This window comes from Scomber japonicus, chromosome 19 (assembly GCF_027409825.1).
Source record: "Scomber japonicus isolate fScoJap1 chromosome 19, fScoJap1.pri, whole genome shotgun sequence".
In the NCBI taxonomy this organism is placed as follows: domain Eukaryota; kingdom Metazoa; phylum Chordata; class Actinopteri; order Scombriformes; family Scombridae; genus Scomber; species Scomber japonicus.
In genome coordinates this window covers 14,584,133-14,597,934 of record NC_070596.1, presented here as the reverse complement: position 1 = coordinate 14,597,934, position 13,802 = coordinate 14,584,133, and positions in this window count along the sequence as shown.

Below are 13,802 nucleotides of genomic sequence, written 5' to 3'. Positions count from 1 at the left end.
AGTGAGTATGAAATATTTCTCCATTTATGCACATAAATAAAACAAAGACCTACATTTACAAAAAGTGCAGATATGTTAAGTTAAATATAGATTGCCCCCTAAAACTGTCATTTTTGGCAGTTCCATTGCTGCTTGTGCTGCTTCAGAGTCCTAGCAACAAAGTGACCAATTACTTAAGTCTCTATAGAGACTTGATGTTGCTTACATAAATTTAGAAATTGATTTATGAATAGCTAGTGCAGCAGTCCACCTTTAAACGCACAAAAGCTTGATGATTAAGGGCCACTGCAAAATTTGTTAATCTTGTAAAATAAGTGCTTTCTGATCAGTGCAGCAGTGAGATCAAGCACTGTGTTTTACAGGGCTATGTATTATCATGCAGTTAAGACTTTTTGTTATCACAGTAAATAGTTTCCACTCTGTCCTCCAAGTACAGAGTGTTTAATTTTCAACAGTCTTTGTCAGTCTGAGCTCCTCTTAGCTTCATTGACCTGATGGATTGAGCCAAAAGTCCAAGCTGTGATCTGTCCAAATACAGCCACTGTGACGGTCGCCTGCACCTATGAAACCAATGATAAAAGAGGTATTGGTTATGAGTAGAGTTACAATGCCAAGTCTTCCAATCTAGACCCTATTCTCAGAAGAAATCAACTCAAGATTTGTGAGGTATACAAATTAAAGTTTGAGCTTGAGTGTGAAAATCAAACTGCATAATCAGTACTTGTTACCTTCTGGTTTGTGCTCCAATGTGACTCTGTGAAACTTCCTCTGCCCTGGTGGAAAAATCAGCTCCTCCAAACAGTTTGGCCCAGCGCAGCCCACCCTGACCAGGACTCTCAGCCTGGACACAAGGTGACACATTTGGGGTCCCATTGTCTTTCTCTCCCCTTCTCTCTTCTGGCCTACTATCCATACTTACTTGAGACCAATTATCTGGATAATTTCGGCTACAGTCCTCCCCTTCGGCCACACCGTCCATGAGATCAGGCTCTTTCGGCCACCACTCTGGAATAGGAGCTAAACATGGACTCCTCTTCAGTTGCATCTCTCCACACCCGAGCTTGTAGCAACTTGAATTCTGGGAACTGAGAGACTCTTCGTGATACAGGCATGTCTGGTGTGAAATCTGAGTTGGCTGACTGCTGTAGCTGGCATCTACCTTTCTGTCGGCTTGCAGTTGTGGCCAGCTGGTCACTAAGAGGGCAGAGCACGGTGGAGGTGGAGAAACACCCACCTCCTCAGGACACAGTTGTCTGTTGTGTAACAGTCGGGGCTCCAGGAGCAAGTTGAGGTCAAAGGGCAACACAGAAAGAGGCTGCAGCAGAAGTAGAAGTTCCTGAAACAAGGGTTGACACCGACCCAGTGACATGTACAGGAACCCCCAAGAATGGTAGTATGTTGTCACCACATCTATGAAGACAGTGAGAGACAGATAAGTGAGCATTTGTTTACATTTATGGAAAAGTAACAATAATTTAGAATAAAAAAATATATAAAATTGACTGTGCACTCACCTTTTTGACTCTGAAGATGACTGAGCCAGAATTCCAAAGCTCTCAAGCTGAAAGAAAGCAAGTCAATCAACAGATTTAGTTTAGTAATAGTATTAGCATTCTTTGGCATCTTTAGCGTCATCAAAAGTAATTTCAGTACATACTTAAGCAGGCCCATGATGAAGGCTCTCAGTCTCATACAGTGGCTGCTGAGCTGGGGACATTGTCTGATTTTGGAGACCAGGCTGTGAAGGACCCTAGTAGATGGACCTGTAGCGGCAATTGACAAAGACAAAAAAATAATTAATCAAAGAAATCACAGTATGTACAATGTTCCCCCACCACTTTGTCAAGCCAAGGAACCATCTAGTACTGCTTGGCAAACACATAGAGAAGTACAATTTATGATCACTTAATTATACTTTAATTGTGTGTACCGATCCTAGTAGAGACTTCCACCACACCCCAGGAGTGGTTGCGGCGCTGACCGATGATGAGATCCAGTTTGTGATCCCTGAGACCATCCTCTAAAATATTTTGGATTGTTGGACATAAATGTTCTAGGACCAGACCAGCGATTGTGGGACTCCGAGAGCTGTTACCCAGACGCATCTGTGGCAGAAGGAAACAAGATATAATAGAGTATTTTTTCTGCTGATGCAAATTATTTGAGTCAAGTCCCAGACTGACACATCATTCAAGGTGCTTGGCTCTGCCAATTCATACCTTTTCTTCAGGGTCTCTGCTGCTGCTAAAATGAGCCATGATCAAATCCACTGCCCTGCTTACAGACCTCAGCAGACCTAGAGACATTGGAGGAGCAGATAATTTGGAAGAGCTGAAGTTGTAATCAATGCCTTATACATTCTTTAGTCTGATGCAAAAGACTGAAATATGTACTTGTATAGTACATGTTACATTGCCATTTCTGTGTATTATTCATTGCTGAAAGCCTTGTTTTCTTAAAATAAGTGGAATATATCTGTTATATATAGATATATCTGTGGTGTAATAGTTTATCATCTGTTATGATAAATTAACTTGAATCTAGATTTTTTCTCCCCTTCATTCCTGTGCTGCCTCATGCTGTCCGTCTTGTTTCAAGGTACAGACACTTGTTTTGAGAAAATTGTTTATCTGTATTAGAAACAGGTTGAAATATTTTTTTACTTTTAGGACACATTAACAAACAACAATAACTAGATTTTCACCTCACTATCTGGGTCAACACAAAAAAATATGAGGGAGTGCTTTCAAGGTTCATTATCACATTAGAGGAATGCAAATGTGAAAGGGAACTGAAGATGAAAGAGTCCTCCATTTCCATTTCAGCAGTGATCCTCACTGGCTTGCTTTTCTCCCTGCCTTTCTATCTCCATCTCTGGCTAGCCTCTGCAAATGTCACAGTAAATTCTTTATGCATGTTGATGCTGCCTGCAGTGCTGCACCACACTGACTCTTCACTGATGCTGAAAATATCTGTCTTTGATCCCCCACCTCAAAAGGCTCACATTTATAAAATTAAATTTGCACCCAAATGCCCATATGGTAGTACTAAAAAGCAAAATGATTAGGTGTATTATAAATCATTAGCACTGTTTCTACTGCATCTCTCTCTTTCTCCTTGTCCTCTCTTGGAGCATGAAGTCGCACACACATAGGCTACAGAGCAGAAGGCTTAGCCAATCCTGTGCAGGGAGAGTTAAAAATAGGTCATGTTTGAGTGGAAGCCCCTTCAGGGTATTGAAGGCACTGCTGCAGCACAGTGAGTTTCTAATGCTGCTCTCCAGAAGAGCTCATCACTGGATAGAAAATCAAGGAGGAAACAAATCATTACTGCTACTTGGTTACTTTTCCCTCCAGTCAGCTTCACATGTTTTATGCACACTGATATCATGTCATTAATTGAGTCTCACCTCTCCTCTGAAGATGGCTGATTGACATAGATTCATAAGGTGTATCGGGCGAGAGGCAGAACTCTGTGGGCGGCCTGTCACTCAGGATCAGCGATTCGCTGTGTTGACTCTGACTCTGTTTCCCAGCAGAGTCCTGGGCGTGTTGTGGATGCAGCCCAGAAGTAGCCAAGGAGAGCAGAGAACTCAAAGAGGAGAGAGGAGCAACTGAGGAGAAGGCAGCTGTAAAACTACTGTGAAAAAAGCTGGAGTCAGTTGCAGGTGCAGTGCAATTCTGAGGGAACGTCTTTTGTGGTTGCGGAGTTTTTGGAGGAGACAGGGACACCTGCAGGTTTGGGTGATGGGTGTCCAGACTAGTTAGGGGTAAAGTGGGTGGTGTATGAGAGAATACTGCATGGTAGGAGCCACAGGTTTGATTTGGACTGCTTTTTGGCTCAGTGTTGGCACAGCTCTGCTCAGGGGTGAGGTTGATAAGGTCTGGATAGGTAGAAATTTTAACAAGGCTAGTTGGATTTGGGGCTGAGATCAGAGTTATAAAAGAGTTAGTCTGTGTGTTGCATGAAGCTGGGCTTGTTTTATCTTGCACCTGAACCAGTCTGGGCTTTGGACTGGTGTGAGTTGGATATAGGCTGCTCTTTGATGTACATGGACTTGGGCGTCCGTGGCTTGTAGTGGACTGGCTCCATGTGTGTCTGCGGCTGATGCGCTCTGGGCTTGGTGTGCAGGTGGAGCAGCTATCAGAGCTTGAAGGAGCCTCAAGGAAGACAGGGCATCGGCTGCCCATTGGTGATAGCTGAAGATTAGAAAAGCACTGACTTCTTTTGCCCTTGAACTTGAAACTTGGTTGGGAGTTACTGGACTTGCTACTCTTTTGATTTATGTACTGCTCCAGAAGACAGCCCAAGTGCTGGGCCTGGGCTTGGGGTTTCTCACTGGGAAGGAGAACAAATGGCTGGATGGGCAGAGAGGTTGGCCTCTGGGCTTTACTGTAGCGTACCACTGGATTTACAACTGCACATGCTCCTGAGAAGAAATAAGAGCACAAGAAACCATAAGTTGTCACTTGACAAGAAATCTCTTCCTGTTCTTTCATTTTTCTGGTTTTGTATCTTTGCTTATTTTACCCTCCCACTTATAAAACCAAGCAACAAAGAAAATATTACACATCTCTCTTAGCCATTGCCTTACCTTCCTCAGTAGCATTAGTATCGGAGTGTTTCTGCTGCAAAGTCACAGATGGCTGTGTGGATGCAGCGCTTGTACCTTGGCATATACAGCTATGTGGGCTACAATGGCAGGGGCACAGCAAACCGGGAGAGTGGGAGTGGTTTTGGATGCTGTCTGTGTGTTTCTTCCTGCAGAGGGATTTCTCAGTGGAGGTGGTGGCAACCTGGTAATCATAGGTCTCAAACTGCAAGCTGTCAAACCTGGTGCTGCACTGTGCAGAAGAGAACCTTATTTCCTTTTGTGAATCTTCTTTCTCCTGATGGTGATAAAGACAAAACTGTTTAAGTTTACACAACCAAATCATATATGCATTTTCTCACAAAATAGATGACATTTTAAAAGGGCTTACAAGTTTTTGCTTCATTGAAGGAATGATTTGACAATTTGGGAAACTGATTTAACTTAAATAGCTTATTGGCTATCTTGCTAAGATGTGAAGACTGATATCAGAGATATTATTTCTGGTATTTTTCCTCTAGAAGTCTATGTTAAGTACACCCATCATCTAATTCAACACAAACAGGGGGGCTGTTTTATTCTAATATTACCTTCTTGACTTCTTTGTGTTGTCTTTCTTTCTTATGATTGACAAGCAGGTGTTCAGAGGGGGCAAGGGGGCTACTCTTGCCCTGAACCTCAGGGCAGCTGGTGAGGCTTGACCAGGCTGGGCTGGGTGACTGGGAGGAAAGGTCACAAGTCACAAGCTTGTAATACTTCTGATTGGTCCCCATAGCCAGTGTGGCCTGGCTTTGCAGACAGGCGGCCAGATCTGAGACCTCCAGAGAAGAGAGACCTGGAGGTAGTGGCTCCAGGGAGTAAAGATTGCAGTTAGAGTCAAGCCCTTGAGGAGACCAACGGGAAGGAGAGGGCATCAGGTCAACCTCCTCTTTCAGGGGAGTGTAAGCTCTCATGTCAAGCTGTTGTATGTCCACAGGTGGAGTCTGGGGAACAGGTTGGAGGTTGAGGAATACCGATCCCTCAGATGACTGAGAGGGATGAACTGCTGGGCTGCTGAGATCATGAGGTGTTGCGGGATTGTTGCTCTTGTTATAGATAGTGCAGAAGTTAACCAAGACACCATCAGAACTGTTGCAGGAAGAGTCGCTGACATACTCTGTGTGAGCGTTGGAGAACAACTCTGGGGAACATTTGTGTTGACTGTGGATGCAGCAGGACGTCTTATCTCCCATTCTGTCTGAGTTCTGCTCTCCACAAGCCAGCACCATGATGCCAGATCTGCTCATATGGTAGCACTGGCATTCAGTTTGCAGTGAGTCCAACTGGTTAGGCTGGTTCGAGAGCCACTCTTTGTCACTCTCAGCAGCTAGTATCGTCCCCTCATTTCCCCATTCACTGTCCATGACTCTACGGGATATTGAATCATTTCTCGCACCATTGCTTAGTGGCCAATTGGAATTTCCATGCAACACAAAAGATGAGTCCTCATGATATCTGTGTAGATTATCTCCATCACTATCTTCATCTTCCTCATCCTCGTCTAGCTCTGTATTAGGAAGGAAAGAGTTGTGTGACCGCAGACTACTTCTAGCTCCACAGTTTTCCTTCTTCAGATGGGAACTTGTTTCCTCTGGCGACGAGGTGGAATCATACCTCCCGCTGCTGTCACTGGCCCCCTCCTCCTCTGCCCGGTCCTCATTGAGACTACTGTAGCTGCTGGAAAAATGTCTTCGTCCACCGGTGAAGGTGTGCTCCCGATTAAGCGAGTCTCGCTCTGGGAGGGACACAGCTCGAGTTAGGCCTACTGAGCACAGACGACTGGGCCTCTTGGCCGAGTTACACAGGGCCTGGACAGGAAGTTGCCAAGTGGGAAGCTGAACCACAGGAAAGTGGCACGCTATCAGGGTGTCCCCTGAGAGACTGGATGTTCCAATCATACTAGTGGAGGGTGGATGATGGCAACTAACTCCATGTTACTGAAGTTAAATCCTGCAAGAACAGAACAGAATAGATTCACTTCTAAGAGCGATAAAGATGCTTTAAATGGGATATCAGTGATGAGGAAACATGTTCAGAACTTTCCAAGACACATGGAGCATTAAGTTATTGCTACTGCTACTGTATATTAAGTATGAACACGGTATAGTTGTCCAGAGTAATGGAAAATGCATTTAATTTGCTTCATAAGAATATATTAATGAGAATTAAAAAGCTCAAGTTCATGAAATAATAAAGTTGAGAGCAGTATTAGATTCAATTCTACAAGGGAAGGCACAAGGGAGTCTAGAGTCTTAAGACAGTAAGAAATAAGGTTAGACTTGTGTAGAGTGGAGTTGCCATTATGCTCTATATGTACCTTTGGATGATGCAGACATGTTTTAATGTGAAATATAAATACTTCGGATCATATCCTCGTATCCTTCTTGCTGGTTGTGTGCATATGTGCTTATGTTGTTCTCCCTGTGGGCCTGCTGCTCGATTTCTCCCAGTTATTTGGCCACACTGCTTTTTGTAATTGCAGTCTTATCACATACACAGATTAAGGATAAACTTTGAAAGTGGTCATACTAGCTGTAGAGCTGAGACACGCTCATTGCCTCAGGGACCCAATTACAGATTTTAGTGCTTATCTGCCTTCAATTTTTCTGTATTGAGGTGCCAGACTTTTTCAATATATAAAATGATTAGTCAGAGTGGTAGGGGGAGTCTTGAGAGAAAAAATACATGTAAAACCATCACACCGAAATAGAAAAAAATAAAGCACAACTGCAAGATAGCGCTGTCTGTTCCCTCACTTCGCACCACTGGTCCTCCAGTCAAAGTCCTACTGTGTTGTCTGCTTCTGGCCCTCAGCACAGCCTACCCTCCATAATTCAGTCAACCATTAACAAACTCCTCCTCTCTTTGCCTGGTCCAACCACAGGCTATCACAGTTACTCAGCTGCTTCTGTAACTAGGGCAGCTGCACTGCAGAGATGCTCCGCTGGCACTGCTAAGAGTAAATACATTTTCACATCATTTACTTAAGTCAAAGTGTTTGAACACATTTAGACATTTCTTCTGATTTTACAGACATTGAGCTTGAAACACAAAAGGTAAACACAAGCACACATAGTAACACATAGTAATGATAATCACCCTTTCATGAAATATATTACATTTTTAGTAAATATTAAAGTAATTACAAAGCATTTTTGAACTGAACATAAAATATTTAAACTTCAAATGCAGGTAATAATTTTGCAACATTCAACCACAAAGAAGAAGAGAGAAACGTGTATTCTAATTAAACAATTGATATAAATGATCAGCAATAATGAATATATAGCATCATCTGATATCTCCTTCAACACAGTTATATATTTGCAGTTTGTTTAAACTAGAAAAATAATGTCCATCAATCATCATAAAATCATGTTGATAAAATTTGCCTAAGTGTTGCTGTGCTACTGAATGGGCATGATGTATAAACAATGTAAACATCTGTAGCAGATGACCATGAAGTGGTAATCCTCTTTACCATCACATTGCTACAGTAAACAACATCCCTGCCATGGGAACAAAGAGTAAACATTTCAATAACATGCTCATAGGCAGCGACACCCCGTTACAGTGCCTTCTGATCACGAATCCCTAATAAACTGGGTTAATCTATGTTTATGATGCAATGTTAACTACAGAAACAGAGCCAGGAGATTATTTAAATTTCATTTTATAGCCAAATTACACCTCCAAGTATATTGTACACATGCTCACAGCAGCTATATGTACCAGTATACAGGACCAGAGCACTCTCTGCTTCTTTTTAAAGCTAGTGGAATAAATAATACTGAGCTATTGATAGTGCTGCTGAAAGACAGGACATCATTTATCAATACAGCTCTAATTTTGGCACACCCACACACTGCATATATTTCATACAGTGTAATCCTCCAGATATGATGAAATTACATGACATTTATTATTTTATGTGTAATTCTAGGTCTGCTATTTCTGGAAAAAAAAGTGCCTAAGTGGATAAGGGTAGTGTTTAACATTCACAGGAACATATGGAGCTCAAAACACATTTCAATTAATACCAAAATTAGCATCTTTAACACCAATGTGAAGCAGGTGATGCGGCATGAATCAGAGACATGGAGAAGAACAACACACAAACAAGCTGCAAACATTCACACTTGCCTCGGGAGAATACTAAAAATTTGGTAGAGAGACGTCAGCAATGCGGACCTGTGGAAAAGAATAAGCTAGGATCCCGTTGACTAAAAAATTAGAGGCCGAAAATGGAGTTGGATTGGACACACCTTAGAAAACCTGACGCAAACATCAGCCAACAATCCCTGAAATCGGAATGTATGGGAGTGGGCTCAACTGGGAAGATCAAGAAAGAACCGTCAACAGCCGAGTGGGGTGGAGGACATCGGTCAATGGCCTATGCTCCCTAGAGGAGCAACGGGCTAAAGTCAAGCAAGTCAAGTCAAGTTAATCGCGTAACTCTTTCTCACAAGAGGCAGAGTGGGAAGACTTTAAATCTCAGGTCCTAAATTTGGTATTCACTGTGTTACTCAAGGGCACTTCCGAATCTGTCATTGAATCATTTAAAATGAGCATGTTATCATTTGATTATTATGGCTAATTTCTCTAGGAGGGATATGATCCTCGAAGGAGCCACTTTGCGTTGAATTCTGATTCATCCTGTCGCCACTTCATTTAAACAGTTCAATAACACAGGAAAGTAGGCCAGTGTGACTGACTAGCTGTCTGCAGAGGACTAACAGTTCCACTGCAAAGCGGATACAATTCTTGCATGTTGTCATCAAAGGAAAGCCCCCTAAGTTGCAGCACAGAAATGTATGCCATTAGCACTAGAGCACACTGAGATGATTGTGATTAACAGACTATTTCACCGCGAAATGTCTGTCATATCAAGTCAGCCATCTCACATGAGGGATGGGACTCATGGGTCTGTCTGGGAGAGTCTGAGGCCCACCGCTGTTGTGCTTGGAAACAGACTCAGATCATGATGATGCTGCTTGTTATCAGTGAAGTCTCTCTGTAATGAGATGGCATCTTTATGGTTCATATTGATCTATGTTCCCGGTGAGGGAAAGTTTCAGTAAGAACTCAGTAATAGTTAAACATGATCAGATCAGATGTGATGTTTGACCTGAATCTAAAAAGTACAAGCAATATGAGCAGATGATGAAGAGGAAGAAGGTCATAAATGATAGCTGCACTGCTTAGTCAGATCCCTGTGTATGTATGTATGTATGTATATATATATACAGTTTGCATAATGAAAATGAAATATTCATGCAGGCTGAAGTGGGATAACTAAATAAGAGGTTTTAGTGCACACATTCCAAAGAAGCATCCATGATAGAGGGAGCATCTCTTTTTCCCTCATACACACACATTGACTAAAAGCACACACACTAAACACCCAGACAGTCTTAAACCCAGACAAAGTGAGGCAAGCGATTCCAATCAACAGAATCAAGACAGAAAGGAATTATTGACTTAAAAGCACATTAAAAAAGCTTTCATGCATTTTCGCATCCTTTTAATAACACCTACTTGAAACCAGCTGTCAGTCACATATGAAGTCCATCCTCTTCTTCTGGGTGACTTTGTTATGTAGGTGTCTCATAAATACGTGGCTGGATCCAAAATTATACAACCAAGCAATTTTTTAAAAACACATGCGAGAGAGCTCGACGCAGCTTTGATGTCAAAGATGCATTAAAAAGCTAATAGTTCATCTATGTTACCTGATATGTAGGATGAAAATGAACGGCTCATTCCGGTGATGTATAACTATTATAAAGGGTGATATGAAACCGGGTCCGACGTTGATGTCCGGACATACACAGCGCTGTCCACGCCGCCGCTTCAGCAATGCTCCAGCTGGCAGAGATATTGCGTCACCGCGGTTTTGACCAATCAGGAGGAACAAACTGCTGCCACTGAAAGTATCCAAGACACCTGGTAGAAAAAGAGTTCAACATGGACACCCTTTTTTCCTTTTTCTGTTTGTTTTGTTCTTGTGATAAAAATAAACATCAACCTTATAACTTATAGTCTAGTTTTAGCATCGTGCCTAAATTAAGACCTTGTATCTTGGCAATAATGATGAGTCACACATTTGAGTCACTTTTTTAAAACAGTGAGGGCCATTGAGAGCAAGCTTCCTTTTACAAGGATACCCAGATAATACAGTAAATATAAAAACAGTAAAAGCACACACAAGTTACAGTATACACCAAATGATTATACAACAAACAGGCCAAATGATCGTTCAATCATTGTATCACTGTAAAGAAAACACATACGTTTACACTGCACTATGACATTCCAAACAGATTTAAATTAAAATGGATGAGTTTGTCTAACATAGGTTTCTGCAGATTGTTCCACTTCTGTGGAGCATAGTATTTAAAAGCCAGTTCCCGATCTCAGAACTATGATTTTTGAGGACCTTGGTAGTCTTGGGAAGTGTGGCAATCATCTAATTTTATAAAGACAGGATCGACGTTTACTTTGTACATAAATATAATAGAGTGCTTTTATCTTCTCACTGCTATAGTAATGACACAACTTTCTCTAGTATTTTATACATGTAATATACTATATTATTACGGCAGCGTATTGCTGTCACGCCAGGGGGAAAAAACAGATCAGTATCATGTTATAACGTTATAACGTGACATAAAACATTTCATGTTATAACATGATAACATAAATGTTTGACGTTGTGGGAATGAGGTAACGCTGTGCGGAGAATGGATTAATTGAGGAATATGGCTCATATAGCCTACAGGATTTGATCAAGTTCTACTTCATGCTTGGGTTGAAACAGACACATCTCAACAGTGGGGTATCCGTGTTTTGGGCCATGGTGATGCTGGTTCACTGCAAAAGGCCAAGTGCCAGTTCACAACCTGATTAACCGGGGTCCACCTCCGCCTGAGACCAATTTATCACAATATAACGTGAAAAGTTTTACGTTATAACATGATACTGATCCTTTTTTTTCTTGTGTGGCAGCAATACGCTTCCGTAATAATATAGTATGAAACAATACATTCTGAAGCCATCCCCAGATATGAACCTGAGGACAGAATGATAGGCTACATTGAGACGGTGTAAGAGTAGAGGCAGGAGAGTGCATATACATTGCATTGCCATAGTCCATAATAGATAAAAAGGTTGACTCAACAGTTTGTAAGTCTGTGTGACACATGTCTTATTTCTTTAAAAGCATGCCAGATTTGCTTTAAAAGGCTCTGTCAGTTATGTTTCTTGAAGCATAGCTTGTTAACAAGCCAGAGACCAAGGTGGTCAGTTGCTGTCCCATTACGGGTTGTAATATTCACTTCACTGGAACTGTTAGTTTTCTAGAAAACAGCATACATTTTGTTTAAAAGTAAAAAAAAAAAAAAAAAAAAATAGTATTTTGAGATCTCTTACAAAATGCAGGTTTTGAAATATGAAACACAAAAACATAATTTTGACTTGTTGCCTACAAGCAAAAAATACATAGTTATAATTAATTATACTGAATTAACGATGTACTCCTGAGATATTTTCTTCACTCCTTGCTGTTTTAAATCTTTTTATTATTAAAAAAAAACACTTAACATAAATAGTTTATACCCTATTGCACTTCGATGTTCATATCACAAATGTTGTGGCACCATGTTCTTCACATCAAACCTGGCTCAGGGTGCCATCCAGTGGTGAAAATGAGCAATAGTTTCAGCTATTGTATCCATTTGTATGTGAATGTCACCATCAAAGGTACATTTCACATATTAGGTAATAATCCACATATTGGTAATGTTGCTCTCTGACATTGGTATAAAAGATCATTCTGACTTCATTTCACTGCTCATTACAGATGAGTGCAAACTACTTGAAGTCTTCTTAATCACTGGAAGTTTTGGATGGATGCAGATGAATGCCATGACTAAATGTTGACCTCTTGAAAGGTATTCTGTGGAAGTGAATGAAGATAACTGGGAGCTATTGTGTTTTCTGTTTTTTCTTTATGAAGTGCCCTGCTATTTACCAGCTTCTCTATGTTGAGCAGCTTGAGGCATGTCATGAAGTCTGAGAGCATCCCCCTCCCCCCATCCAGACCATTTGCTCATCCCTTTATGTAAACATATATCCCAGTATGATAAGATAGAGGAAGCCTCATCAAGTCTATTATGTTAACTGGTTTTAGTAATGGACTGAGCAGACTGACATGCGGACAGCATGTGGGCAGCTGACAGCTAGCAAAGGTCAGCCACCTTTTTATCATGCATGATTAGCTCTTCTCATCAACACAACACATAAAAGAGCTGAGAAAGCATTTACATTTGTTCTCTTCAAACCACACATTACTGAGCATTTGACATAGTAACATGGTCAAAAATATCCTCACAATTCCCAACTACCTTACTATCAATTTAAGGTTAAAAGTAACCTTTGACACAATCATATCACAGTAACCTATCAGTATTGTGTTATTCATATGAATTGGCAACCTTTATGTAAATGTGTTGACATTTTTAATTTCTTTTGGCGTTTCATTATTTTTAACAAGCTTTTTTAAAATGAAAAACAGCACAAGAATGTATCCATCCATCCTCTTCCACTTATCAGGGGTCGGGTCGCGGGGGCAGCAGCCTAAGCAGAGAAGCCCCGACTTCCCTCTCCACAGCCACTTTGTCCAGCTCTTCCCGGGGGATCCTGAGGCGTTCCCAGGCCAGCCGAGAGACATAGGCTCTCCAGCGTATCCCATGTATAATAATTGAAAATGTAAAGCCAGTTAGGCTAAGCTTCTCCGTTTATGTGAGGACTTATGAAAAGTACATCACCACTTTATGGATTTGGATGAATGAATACAGAAACACCAAATTTGACCAGAAATCTTATTTGCCAACCAACATCCAAAGTTTTTCACATTATTCAGTTGCATTGAAGATGTAGCAGGAACTGTGAGGAATACTTTAATTTTTTTATGAACTTGTTTTACAGTTAAAGACAAACACATTTGGGCAGCACAACCTCGTGAAAAAAGGTAAAAAGTATATTTAAGTATTTACATTATTTACAATATGTACAAATAAATAGAATAATAAAATGAACCAATAAACTCAGAGCACCTCACGAACAGCTGTGGATCAATATTTATATTTTCTTATTAAAACATGTTTAGGTT